Source organism: Mchenga conophoros, linkage group LG15, assembly GCF_057382185.1.
Source record: "Mchenga conophoros isolate Kocher_MC1m ecotype Shallow Benthic linkage group LG15, M_conophoros_male_GT1.1, whole genome shotgun sequence".
Taxonomy (NCBI): domain Eukaryota; kingdom Metazoa; phylum Chordata; class Actinopteri; order Cichliformes; family Cichlidae; genus Mchenga; species Mchenga conophoros.
The window spans coordinates 4846770-4860501 of NC_140540.1; the positions used below are offsets into that span (position 1 = coordinate 4846770).

Consider the following 13732-nt stretch of genomic DNA (forward strand, 5'->3'; position numbering starts at 1 on the left):
ATTCATTCTTACGTCGATGGATAAAAGAGGCCTGGTGAAAAAGCAGGACCCAAGTATTGTTAACCTGTTCTCTTTATAGGGCTCTTACTAAATTACTTAGCAGAACATGAATATTGGTGTCTGTACATGTGTCATGGCTTTTTTGATACACAGTGTATCTGCTGATGCTCTACCCTGGCTGAAGAGGCCTGTGAACAGCTCTTGTCCAGTGAGTCCACTTGACATGTGGAATATTTGATCTACATAGGCCTCTCCCACAGTTGCAGCTTATCTACATGAAGAGGGGGAGAGAGGGATCGGAGGCAGATGACTCAAAATAGATGGTGCCAGATCAATACCAAGCTCTGTATTAACTTCATTACATGGGCCTGCTTTTTTGCAAGGCCCAACTGATGCTGGGATTTTTTGGAGGTGATTTTTTTTGGTAGTAAAAATGTTGTATATATGTAGAGTGAGGTCAATAATTAGTTGCACAAAACACAATTTTTGCACTTGTACTTCCAAGTACTTGACTCAAGTGCAGCATTTCAGCTTTAATGTTGTTTTTTTTGGTCATTTTTTTTTTTTTTGTTTACAAACATTTTTAATTAACAAGTTAGGAATTAATCAGAAGTTGGATTGACGAGCAGTTTCGTGGCCAAGTCAAGCCTGTTCCCTCATTATTTCATGACAAATGATGCGGGCATAATATCTGAAGTTATAGTTTTTTACTATAATGTTAAAAACAGGGTGCTGAGAGACGTCAGTGCAAACCAAACAAGCAAACCTATGGGAGATGTCGCAAAAACATTAGGTGTGGTGCAAAAAGAATGAACGCACCGAGCAGCTCAGCAGCACCAAAAGACCTGAAAAACCACAGAAGACAACTCGAGTGTGTGACGACAGTTTCATTGTTGAGAGAAACAACTTTACAACATCTAACCAAGTCAACACTTTCAAGGATGTAGGCGTATCCCTGTCAAAGTCTACAATCAAGAGATACCTTTATGTAAATACAAAGCATGTACAATGTAAATACAGCAGGTTCATAAGGTTCAAACCACTGGTTATACTTGAAAACAGGAAGGTCGGATTATACGGCACGGTTTGGACAGATGAAACCAAGATTAACTGGCATGGATATGTATAACTGCCAGTGGCATTAAGTCACTAGTGTTTATTGATGATGTGACTTCTGAGAGAAGCACCAGGATGGATTGTACTACACTTGCTACACTCTCTCCTCAGATTCAGCCAAATGCTGCAAAATTAATCAGACAGCGCTTCACAGATAGATAGATAATGACCCAAAGCATACTGCTCAAGAGTTTAAATAAATAAAATATTCTTCAGTGGCCATGCCAGTCACCTCGTCTTGGCTCAGCATCTTTTCAGTTATTGTATGCAAACTGAAAGCAGACAAGCAGCAACTGAGGGTGGCTGCCGTAAAGCCTCATAATCTTAAAGGAGGAAATGCAGCATTTTGACATGTCTACTGGTTCTAGACTTCAGGCAGTCATTGACTGCAAAGGACCTGTATCCAAATATAAAAACAGTCCATATATTGACATTGTGTTAGTTTCTCTAATTAATTTGGACAACAACTGCAGTATGTTTAAAGCTGGAACTCACGAGAGGAACCTGTCACAAAATATATTTCTTATTGGGCTTTCAAAAATCTCCACATTAACAAGCAATCATAATCCCAGATGGAAATACAACCTTAAGAGCAGCAACTTTCCCTCACTTTACTTGTTGAAATCTAGCTTCTGCTGTCTACACTTATCTGGCAAAGTTTATCTTGCAAAGTGATTGTATAAAGAAACCATTACTGGCCTGTTCCTGTTCTAGCAATGTGATGGTGATGTGAGAGACACAAGCAGAATCACGGTCACTCCTAAGTACAGGAAATGAGGAGGAATTTTTCTTGTCTTCAGGCCTGAGGTACCAGATGCCTTGCCAAAAGGGGGATTATCTTCTCCTTTCCATCTATAGTTTGGTTCTTGTTTCACTCATCCGCGTTGCCTCTCTGTCTGCACCTTTTGACCCAATCTGTTTTTTACATTTACGTTTTAAGCTTTTAGCAGACTCTGTTTTATTTTCACTGACATACCTGCCTCTCAGAAGCTGCTGCAGAGCAGATGTGGAGGTGGTGCCGTTTGTCTAATTTGCCAGCTCATTTCCACCAATCTCTCTGACAGAGGCAGCCTTTCTTACGGGAAGCGCCTTCCATTAAAAGTTTATTTAGCAGAAGCCAGAGGAATGATTAAAATTCTGCACTTGCCAAATAGGATGAGGAACATTACTGGGGAGCTGGTGATTACACCCCAGTGTGTGCGTTGTGTATGTGTGAACAGGAACATGCTCGTGTACATCTTTTTTTTTTTTTTTTGTCTTTTGTCAGTGTCTTTCCTAAAGGCATCACAATCATCTGTAATATGACTAAGTGTATGAGAGGAAGCTGAATAATGAAGTTAGCACGTATCTGCAAATTGGACTAAATTTCTTTTCTCTCCCCCTCCCGTTTGCTTTCCCCCCTCTCTTTCTAGAGTGGTCCACTGCTATCTTCCAGTGTTTCCCCTCCCCTCAGTTTTCTGTCTCCCTGTCTGTCACCTGGTAAGTACTCTCAGATTCACCTCCCACATATACAATACAGAGGCTTTCAGTGTTTTTCATTCCTTTATGTAATCATCAGCTCCCTTGCTAGCTTGAACTACAAATTGGTTTAACCTTTGCAAAACAGAGCATCATTTCTGTAAAGAATGTACATATTTATGGCACATGACAGCATGGTAGGTATACAGTATACATACTTATGTTGAGTACAGTTAGTAGTCATTTGTCTTTTCAATTCAGCAAAGTGTGTTAGACAGTGCAGGATTAGCCTAACAGACAAGACTTAATGTTGTGAGTTAACTGAGCCAGAAATCTGTGTGAATAATGACTCAGTCAATGAAACGTGAGGAAATTATGTGCCGGAATAGGGAAAAACATCAAGTTATTAAGTGATATTTCACACAGTTCTGCTAAAAAGTTTAACAGATTTTAAAGTGTCACAGATCAAAGAGACATACACTTGGTAATTTTGTATTTGGCGTGTACACCAAAGAAAAAACAACCCAGTGCAGCAGCAAACTGAAACAATCTTTCAAAAGTGGATAAAAACACCAACATTTGCTTTTTTTGTCTTTGTCTAGGCATTATTGTGAGAAATCCAACTTTCGAAATTTTCAGTTTACCATCATTTCCATCCAGGAAAACATCATTTCAACCACTGGATACATTTCAGAGGTTTTACTCTTTTTAATCCTTTTGACTAGAAGTGAGTGAAATTTATAACTTAAAACATCTTCAGAGCTTCTTTGTTTCAAGTAAAACTCGGACTCGGATGTTTAACATTCATCCTGTGATCATTTATAGTCGTTTGATGAATTTCATTTAGCTCCTTTACCGTTAGCTCATCTCTCTCACGCTGTCAGATCCTGTCATCAATATTTTTCACAGGCTAACACAGTGAGACAGTAATTTACTGTTACCATACACCAGCAGTCACTTTAGAATCACCAGTTAACCTGACAAACGTGTCTTTGGACAAGTTTAGACCGAGAACCTTTTTGCTCCATTGACTAACTGCTATTTATTGTATTGGCCAACCTGTATAAATAATCTAACAATACTATTTTTTGCCCTCACCTAACACCCCAAGCACATCTAACACTGCACCCACAGACACTTTTTTTTGTTTTGTTTTGTTTTGCACAAATGAAAACCCACTGAATGCATCAGGGGGTATCTGGAGTTCAGTATCTTGCCTAAGAACATTTCAGCTCAGGGTTGAACCACTGACCATTACTTGTACTACCATGCCCCAGACCCACTTAAAAAAAGAAACTCCAGAGTTACAATGTTGACTTCCACATAGTTTAAAAATTATACATCTTTGACTAACATAAAAAAGGACAAGTTTAGTTTATCTGAATTATTATTATTTTTGCCTTTGTTGATGGGTATATTGAAAATGGCTCCACATTTTCAGATAATTTTTAAAAATTAATTATAAAACAGAGTATTTTTTTGCAAATACCAATTTTACTCAATTATACTATTTGTGTCCATTTGAACAATTTCCCTGCAAGGTGAAGTTACCAGCTGTGCTAACAAAATATCAACTGGTTAATTGTTATACCTTCTGTTGCTTGAGTGGGTGCTGCACTGTGGCTGCTCAATGCCCCTAAAACTTAGGGTGAAATCTTATCCTTACAGCTTTAAATCATTATAAGTGCATAGATTAGAGTGTATTACATCGATATATGTTTAATTACGGTGAAAACATAATTACAGTCTTTTAAATAAAGATAATGACGGTGTTAGTACCCACCCAGACAACGCAGTCATCAAGTTTGCAGATGATACCACCGTGGTGGGGCTCATCTCTGGGGGAGATGAGACAGTGTACAGAGCTGAAGTTCAGAGGCTGTCAGATTGGTGTGTAAATAACAACCTGGATCTCAATACCACCAAGACAAAAGAACGGGTAGTTGACTTCAGAAGGAGGAAGTCCGAGCTGCTGCCTGTCAGCATCAATGGCGAGTGTGTGGAGAGTAGGGGTGGGGGAAAAAATCGATACTGTGTAGTATCGTGATATTTTGTTTGCTAATAATGTATCGATACAGGGACAGCACAAATCGATATTTTGGTACAAAAAAAGTTTTTGTGGACTGGAACTCTGACTTCAGAGCATGTTGATCAGCTCCTTTTTCTGAGCAAGAATCCTGACATTCCTTCACTGTCCAAATGTGTTTAACTTGTTTTTTGGCAGCAATAAACATGACAGTTTACTTCTTTTAATTTAAGACATGTTTTATTTTAATTAAGTTTAAAACTTTTTTATTTAATGTAAAATTATATTTTGTTTTAATTTACTTTCAAATTCTTCAGTTGCTGCATAGTTATCATAAATTGCATAGTTCAGAATAGCTATAATTGTACCAGATGGTTGCATTCAGTTAAGTTGGACTAGACTGTAATACAAACCGTTCAGTTTGTCAACAATAAAACTGACTGAATTGACAGAAAGACTGAGTGTGAGACTTTGATATTAGATAAAATGAATATTGATAAAGTTTACCTTTATGTACAGAATCTGAATATCGCAAAATATTTTTAAAAATTGCAATAATATCGTATCGCGCGTTAAGTATCGTGATAATATCGTATCGTGGGATATATGGTGATTCCCACCTCTATTGGAGAGGGTCTCCAGTTTCAAATTTCTGGGTGTGCACATAGACACAGACCTCCAATGGAGCTCTAACACCTCTGCGGTTTTAAAGAAGGCCCAACAGCGTCTCCTCAGAAAAATGGACCTGAAGAAGGAGCTGCTGACCGTCTTCTACCGCTGCTCCATTGAAAGTGTGCTGACATATTGCATCGGTGTGTGGTTCTCCAGCTGCACCACAGCACACAGAAGAGCTCTCCAGAGGGTCATCAATATGGCCCAAAAAATCATTGGACATCCTCTTTCCTCCCTGAAGGACCTGTACAGCACTCGCTGTCTCAAGAGGGCACGCAGCATCCTACGGGACTGTACACACCCGGGACACCGGGTGTTTAAGCTGCTGCTGTTTGGCAGGAGGTTCAGGCTGCTGAGGTCCCGAACAAATAGACTCAAGGACAGCTTTTACAACAGGGCAACAGCCCTGATCGATGCAAATAGCTGACCTGACTGGCTACCTACCTGGACTTTTTGGGGGGGAGGTAACAACGGTAAAAACAGTAACAATAATAATATTTATATTTATAACAAGGTGCAATAACAATTAATGTGCAATAATAACAGTGTGCAATACAAATACACTTATTCTTCTTTTTTATTACTAAGTTATTATACTGTGTTGTGTTGTTTGTGTTGCGTTGTAATGTGTCGTATCGGGTCGTGTTGTGTTATATGTAGTGCCGACAGTTTTCCAATTTCATTGTACTATTGTACTATGTATGACTGTGCAATGATAATAAAGAGTTATCTTATCTTATCTTAATTAAAAATATGTCTTCAGTTGGGGTGGCAGAATAAACTAAGCTTTGTTATGCACTGATGGTGCAAGTATAGGACAAGCAAGGAGTAATTTTCTTTCACCCACTGAGGCAGGTGTTGCAACATTTTTTTTTCTGTTGTAATAATCAGTAAAAATCCAATTTGCATTCACCACCTGTTGAATCTGAATGTGGGAAGTGACTGGTATGAATACCAGCACTCACTTATAAGAATTTTTCAAGAAAAACACTCAGTGAACAGGCTGGTAATGTTTAGAAGAAGCTCCAGTGTATTTCTGCAGAAAATGAAAATACATTTTATTATTAGTTTTTATTGTAATATAAAGCGGGTAGTTCAGGGAGAGCTTTTTCAATGTACCCAAGAAAGCGTCGACAGGACAAGTTGCCTTCAATTTGTAATTCCCAGTTATCGCCGATCACCAGTTAAAGGGCTTGTTTACTAGAATCGAGGGACTCTGTGGATCTGTATTTTATGACTGTGCTTATGTGTGTGGCTGGGGCTTTTAATGATAGGGGTAGATGGTCTGTGTTTAGAGATGTGTGTTCTCTGGTATTGCCTCAGGGGCTGGAAGGGTTGGGTGGGCTAGTGAGTCCCCATGTCTCTAAAAATACCCTTTGGGATCCCATTCAGAGGCTGAAATGCGCCTATTTGTGTGTGCGTCTGCATGACGCTGCTGCAGCCAGGCAAGCTAGAGGCTATTACTGGCCAGCAGGGTTGCTAGGGAGACCAGTCGTGTCAGAGAGGAGCAACATCTGTGGGCTGTTTGTTTGTCGAGACAGGTTTTCCTTTTTCTGTCTCACGTCTTTCTCTCTCTTTTTCTCCCCCTGTCAGTCAGTGCCAGGGAAAGACTAATGCTGCATGTTTTCAAGGTTCATGCAGAAGTCTCAGTCTCTCATCATTAGAGCTTTCACACATTTGTAAACATCATTCTTGCATATTGAGCTGATTTAGAAGCTGGGCTTTCTTGGGAAATAGTTTAGCTGTCTCTGCTCAATCATGCTCACAGTAGGCCCTTGGGCTGTCAGTCAGGAGGGACTTGGGGGGGCTTTTTTTCACTGAGTTCACGCCAGTGGAAAGGTCAAATTCTGGGGAAGCATTTAACCCCTGCCCTTCGTGCTGCCTCTCTCCTCAGCTCCCCTCTCTATATGGACATGTTCTATTTCCACTGCTCCTTTCTCCTGGCTGCCTCCTCGGCAGCTCAGCGGGGCACAAATTCTCTTTTAATAGGTACATATTTGGGCAATAGGAGAAGTCCCATATTTGTGAGCAACCCACTCCCCCCCTCCCCCCCCCTCTCTATCCAGTTCTTGCCGTCTCAAGTCTTCAAAGCTTCTCTTCGTTGCACATGTTCTCTCTTGGTTATCCTTAATTTTTCTGTCCTGTAAGATGGAGCAGAGTAAGGGCAGTGGGTGGAGGGTGTGCATCTTTGGCAAACAGATGTGACAGGGCACTTCCCAAATTAAATTTGTTCTTTTGAGCATCCTTTAATTTGGAGCATTTTAATCCTGTTAAGGTCTCTAACTCAGCAGGGTGTTGTTTTTGCAGGAGCACCACAAACTGGTTTCAATGTTTATCATGAATCCAAGATGCTTGAGTTTATCTGAGCACAAGGAAATCTTTTTCAAATAAAATTCAGATGCCACTCAAGCACTTCTAGTAGTTCACCCAGAATATTATCTACGCATGTGTATCCTCAGTAATCCTGACCATATTTGGGGAAACCTGGTCTTGAAGGGCCCTCTGCATTCTGTGTGTAACAGGGCAGAGCGAACCTCTGACCTCCTAATCCGGTCTAAACGAGACCGTCACACACACACACGTGCATGCGCAGACACACACATGCAGCGCAGTTGAGCAGTGACTTTGTGACGTAACAGTCATTTTTGGAATAATATGGTATTTTCACTCTGCAAAGGCCAGTTACCTAACATTCATCCCCAAATTAACAGGCTCCTACCTCCATCACCTCAGAGTGATACAGCAATCCATTTACGCCAAGATAAGACTAAGCTGTGAGTTTGATTCTGATTGTGTCCCCAAATGCCTCTAGTTGTATTAGAATATGCATATCATCCCCAAAAGTACCTCCTCAGCGATAACTAATTCAATTAGTGGCTGACACTGCTCTATATTAATGTGAACCTAATGCTTGTGTTGAGACAAAAGCATTCTGAGTGTTACTTCCAGCAGCACATTGCATGAAAGGTAGTCATTAGAACTATGGCATTTTAATTACATGTTAAATATTTTGTCTATGCTTCTACATTAATGCCTTTTTAAAATTAAATGCAGTCTTCTCTCTTTAATGCCAGTGTTCCGGTCATATTTCTATTATTAACCCGACACGGATACCATCTCCTCAGCATCACCTCTTGAAAGATGGTCTTTTCCATATTCCATTTGGGGGCTTCAGCTTCACATATTCATCACTCTGCAAAGACAGAGTGAGGATTTCTAGTTATATTTTTGGACTCTATTTTCACCTTAGCACTTTTCCTTTGCAGAGCTTCTTGAAAACATCACCGAAATATGGATCGTCAAAGTAATGTGAAAGTCTTTTGTAATTTGTCTGCTTCTGTTAACTTCCTTATTAAATTTCTGTCTTCAGATGGCAAGAGAATCTTTGACCAGTGACACGTGTGTCAGTCTTAAGGTTTGATTAAGTGTGCTAATGTGTCAGCCAGGCCCCTTGACCTCACCACATTCAGGGGACTCCCTGACACACAAACACACATACATGCACACACAGACAAACAAACAGTACTTTAAATGTCTGCGATAAAGATTCTTGATAACCCCGGGGACAACCCTCGCCCTTCTCTCAATTCCTTCCTTCCCTCCCTCCTGCTTGTCTTTATTTCCCTTTGAGAGGCCTCAGTGTTCCTTCAATGAGGGTAGTCATGGGCCCTGAGGTCAACAGACTCTAGCACTCTTTTTGTCACACACACATAAACATACTGATATCCACACTTTGGCAAAGGCTTTGGGCTGCCATTTACGAGGTGGATGCTAAGTCTAGTAGGATGTGTGTTCATTTTTCATGTAACTCAGTTTGGAAGAGAGTTAATATGATGGCTATATATAGAACTTTATCAGTCTGCTTTGAGTATGGAACAACGCTGGAAAGTGAAGTTACTCATTGAAAGTGAGGGAGATCCTACTGCTTGTATTTGTTGTGGGAAAGTGTGGTGGTTATTATGTGTGTGTGTCTGTGTGTGTGTGCATGTGCTCTGTAGCACCACAGTTGGGCGTTGTAGTGAGTGTGTGTGACTGAAAGACAGCCAGTTTCCATCACAGGCTGAAGTTTGATTATGTAACCAGGGACTGAGAAGCATGAGTGAGCAGGGTGATCCTCAACTATAAAAGGCAAAGAAGATGGGTAGAAGAGGGTCATTTGGTGTGGAAAATACATTCTTCCCTTCAACAGTATAATACTTCTTTAGCTACAGTCCCAGAGAAACAAATGTTGATTACAGTTTTTTATATGCACTGCTCAAGAGAACCCTATATCAGGAATTTGACATTGGAGAGTTCATTTATTCTCGCGTTTGTGTGCAGTCTCAGTGGCCCCCACCAGTTTGTGTTTGTTTGTTTGTTTGTTTTTTGGGGTTTTTTTTGTTTTTGTTTTTTTTAGAAAGGTTGGGCTCACATTGGATTTAGAGAAAAACAACTAGGAGTGGGAATCAAAGTGTAACTCACAGAACAGTACTAAAATGATAATGACGGGCATATTATACTTATTATAGAATGCCAGAATGTAGGGCTGTATGACCAAAATCTCATATCCCGATATAAGACTTCTATCATCCCGATAACGATATAAATCACAAAAAATTAAAATTTTCTGTAAATTCCGTCAATCGCGGGCAGCTCGACTTGCATGAAGTGTTTTCAGCTGGGCGTCCTGTACCTGGAGTTATGACTTTTAGCCGATGCATGAAACAATACATTTTTAGACATAAGTTGTAACAGACGCCGTTTTCTGTGTGAATATGTATTACACAGCGTGCTGCAGGGAAAAGCCTGTTCTAACGTTTGAGTCTAAGGTTTATTTTTTAGCACCTAACGCCTCTTTTTTTGCTTCTAATCTGTAAACACTAGGGGTGCAACGATACTCGTATACAGTGCTTTCGGTTCGGTACACATATGTATTGAACAATACAAAATTTTTAATTTATTTGATCAACTTTTCTTCTGACGATGATGTCTGTGTTGAGAGCTCAGTGGATCTGCGTTCGACTACTCCGCCTAGGCTGCACTGTCGAGCGCAGATCCACTGAGCGCAGCACAAGCTAGCAAGACAGAAGCTAAGCTCGTTGCAACATGGCAAATTGAACCTCCCCCACCCTCATTCAGATCTGGCCTTTGGAACTATTTTGGTTTTCATGTGACGTATGACCCTGAAGGTAAACGCGTCATGGACAAAAGTAAAACAGTATGTCAGATGTGCCACGCAATGCTCAATCCACATGGATCCGCGGTAGCTCGTTAACAGAGATTTGCCGTGTTGTGGCGTTAACATAATTTCAGATTAACGCTGACAGCACTAGTGGGAACACAATGAATATGACTGCACATTTACACCGACATCATCCTAGTGCAAAGACAAGTGGAAGCAGACAAAAACAACAAGCACGCATGCTACAAACTTTACAGGAGTCATTTAGACAGCCGTTAGCACATGATTCTCCTTATGGGGACCTGATATGTTTAATATGCTGCTGAGAGTATACCCCAGAAGAAGCGTATAGTATAGCTTTTATTTTGGAAAGAGCCATTTCTCTGTAATAAACTCTCTTTTCCAAAGATGAGTGATTTCTCGATCAGATTGTATCGAAAAATATCAAACCGTGACACCAAAGTATCGAACCGAACCGAACTGTGAATTTTGTGTATCGTTGCACCCCTAGTAAACACTGCATACTCTTTCACGGGATTTAGTTTATTTTGAAAAGTCTCAACAGGATCTTGAGCTTTATTGTGAAAGGTTAATATGCAAAACAAACAAGCAGACGGCGGAGCCACGCCATTGTTTTACCGTCGTGGTTGCTAACAGCAACGCGTAAAAACAGTCGCTTGTCCATCCATAGCGTGGTCATATTAAATATAAGAGAAAGAGAGAACTTTAACAAATGAATATAACCACTACAATGACCATCAAACGATGAAAAAATATTGCCGTAAACATTATATTTTGCCACACTACGAAACAAACGATAGCGTAAAATGAAACGATAGATGTTTTTATATTGTCACCCGATATATATCGTTATATCGAACAGCCCTACCAGAATGTATTGAAAATATACCAGAGGCATCAATGTTTTTCTCAGCCTAGTAACAATAAATGTATGTTACTAGTAACAATAAGTCTATGTTACTAGTTATTACCACAGTCAGTGTTTATGACCCTAAATTTCCTAAAATTGACATCAGTTTTCACTATCACATCCAGTTTAGTTTCATTTATATAGTACCAAATGACAACAAAAATTGCTTCAAAGTGTTTATATTGTAAGCTCAAGAGAATAATGAAGAGAAAACTCTAATGACCAAACAACCCCCTATGATCAAACACTTTGCAACAGTGGGAAGGAAAAACTCCCTTTTAACAGAAAGAAGTCTCCACCAGATCCGACTCAGGAGGGGCCAGCCCCTGCTGCAACTGGTTGTGGTTGACAGGAGAACTACACTCAGTATTTTAGTACACACACTGAAAGCCACTGTATAGTTTCTCCACAGTTCATTGTGATAACACTGTTATCACTGAGCTACCTTGGTCTCAAACACAGTCCACTGATTGCTTGTACCACAGGAGCCGTGTGTCAGTTCTAGATCTTATTCGAGAGCATCCTGTATCTGTGGCTGTAATTTAGTGGCAGCGTGCAACAGTTCTCGACTTTAATGATGAGTCAGGGGACGAAAACAAACCTCTTCATTTTCAAGAAATCCATCTGTGGTTTATTTAAAATGTGCAATCCACTTATGTTTAATGAAGTATGTATGAAGCCTGTAATGCCTTAAAGAGAGGCCATTTGTTGGTTATTTCTCTGTATGTTATTAAAGAAAGGAGGAAGAGCTTTTTTTTTTTCTTCTTTTTTTTTCTTTTGAATGCACAGTTTATCCAACACAGTCTGGATACTCTAAAGTGAGTTAACCTGTGAGATAACAGTGTCTTCTAAAGGGTCTTTTAAACAGTACTTTCCTGTTAGCAATTCTTCAGGCTAAGAGGACTAAGTGGGTTTAAAAAAAACAAACTTAAACACTCATGCGGCGACAGACACATTGACACTACTTACTTAAAAAGTCAAACAAGCCTAGTCAAACACAGGCACACACACATGAAGTCACGCACGCAGGCGGTGAGGCAGCAGAAGCCTCAGTTAGCACTCACTCATTGAGCAAAGAGGAATCCAAATGTGGATCAATTGAAATGAGTAAAAAGGGAATTTCACTTGTGATTAGCGGCAGGTTGCACCATTCAGTTTTCCATTCACTCCTTTACTCACTCTTTCATCAGCCGTTGATTCTCCTTGCTCAGCTTGCCCCCTGCATGCCAGTCTTTGTGCAGAGCTGCACTTGGACACGCTAAGGTGCGATAGCCTGTGAAATCAGAGATCTTACACATTTTATACACAAGCTAGAACAAGCACACCACATCTCACTCTTTTTTTGTGGTAGCATGGTTCCTTAGTAAACACTGCCCCCTCCATATCACTGATTGTTAAGGAAATGTAAAAGTGGACACAGGCTTATTAACATTTCACTCCTACAAGCTTTTTGCTCAAAGAAAAGAGGTCTTGTTGGTGTTATAAAACCACAAGCTCCTTTCAGGGCTCTCATTGAATAAAAAGACTGCTTCTATCCAGTGTAAACAGTCACACTTGTATGATATTGCCCTGCTCCTCGCGGCGTGAGCACATCATGCCTGATGCGTGCAGAAAACTCTGAGCAAACATGAGCGCGAATCAATCTGATGGTCCTCATGGTAATGCGATTAAACAAACCTACCACCACCAGAATATTGCCTGGCTGTGATATTGAGTGAACGTTACAGACTTCATCTCTAACACAGATGCCTCATAGCAGCAGCCTGTTGCAGTTTGTTCCCAGTGTTTGAATAATGCTCTTCTTTTTCTCTATGCTCTGGTTGGTGATCGGCCACCATAACGCAGATGTTTGTTTTGTTTTTTTTGTTTGTTTGTTATGATCAAGCCAATTTAGCTGAGAGTCATTTTTCTTGCTCTTTTATTCTATTTTTATATAATTTTTACTCTTTATATGTATTTAATATGCGTACACTCTATTTTCTTGTTCTAGTACAAGTACAGCAGCAATATGATATTTTTGTATTTTTCTGCATTCATTTGTGTGTTATCCTGCAAATGTGGTGCAAATGCTTCAAGGTAAAATGAAATGGGATTTTCACGCAGTGAAAGGAAAGGCATGCATTTCTTATTGGGAATTGAATCTGAACAGTGGCTCTGTGGGTACTGTTACTAAATGATGAGCTCCAAACACCCGGCTGCTGTAAAATAATTTGCCAGACCTCAGTGTTTGTGCACACCTCAAACTCGTCGGCTGTATTGAAACATGTAAAGGTAGCCTTGAACATGAGGCACAGGAATTGCTGTCAGTATTCTTCATCCTCAGCAACAGAATACTTTAACTTGTTTGCAACATGTTGTACACACATAT

At 40.1% G+C, this 13732-nt stretch overlaps 1 protein-coding gene across 4 annotated transcripts in view; it reads left to right on the forward strand.

Annotated features, from left to right (window-relative positions):
• Window positions 1-13732, forward strand: part of plcb4b (phospholipase C, beta 4b) — a 74163-nt gene that overhangs the window by 20254 nt on the left and 40177 nt on the right. For 3 of the 4 annotated variants that reach the window (XM_085246677.1, XM_085246676.1, XM_085246679.1), the window contains exon 3: window positions 2529-2595. The exons of the other annotated variant lie outside the window; for it this stretch is intronic. The gene's annotated coding sequence lies outside the window, so the exon portion shown is untranslated. The remainder of the gene's footprint in view (window positions 1-2528; window positions 2596-13732) is intronic. 4 annotated transcript variants of the gene reach the window in all.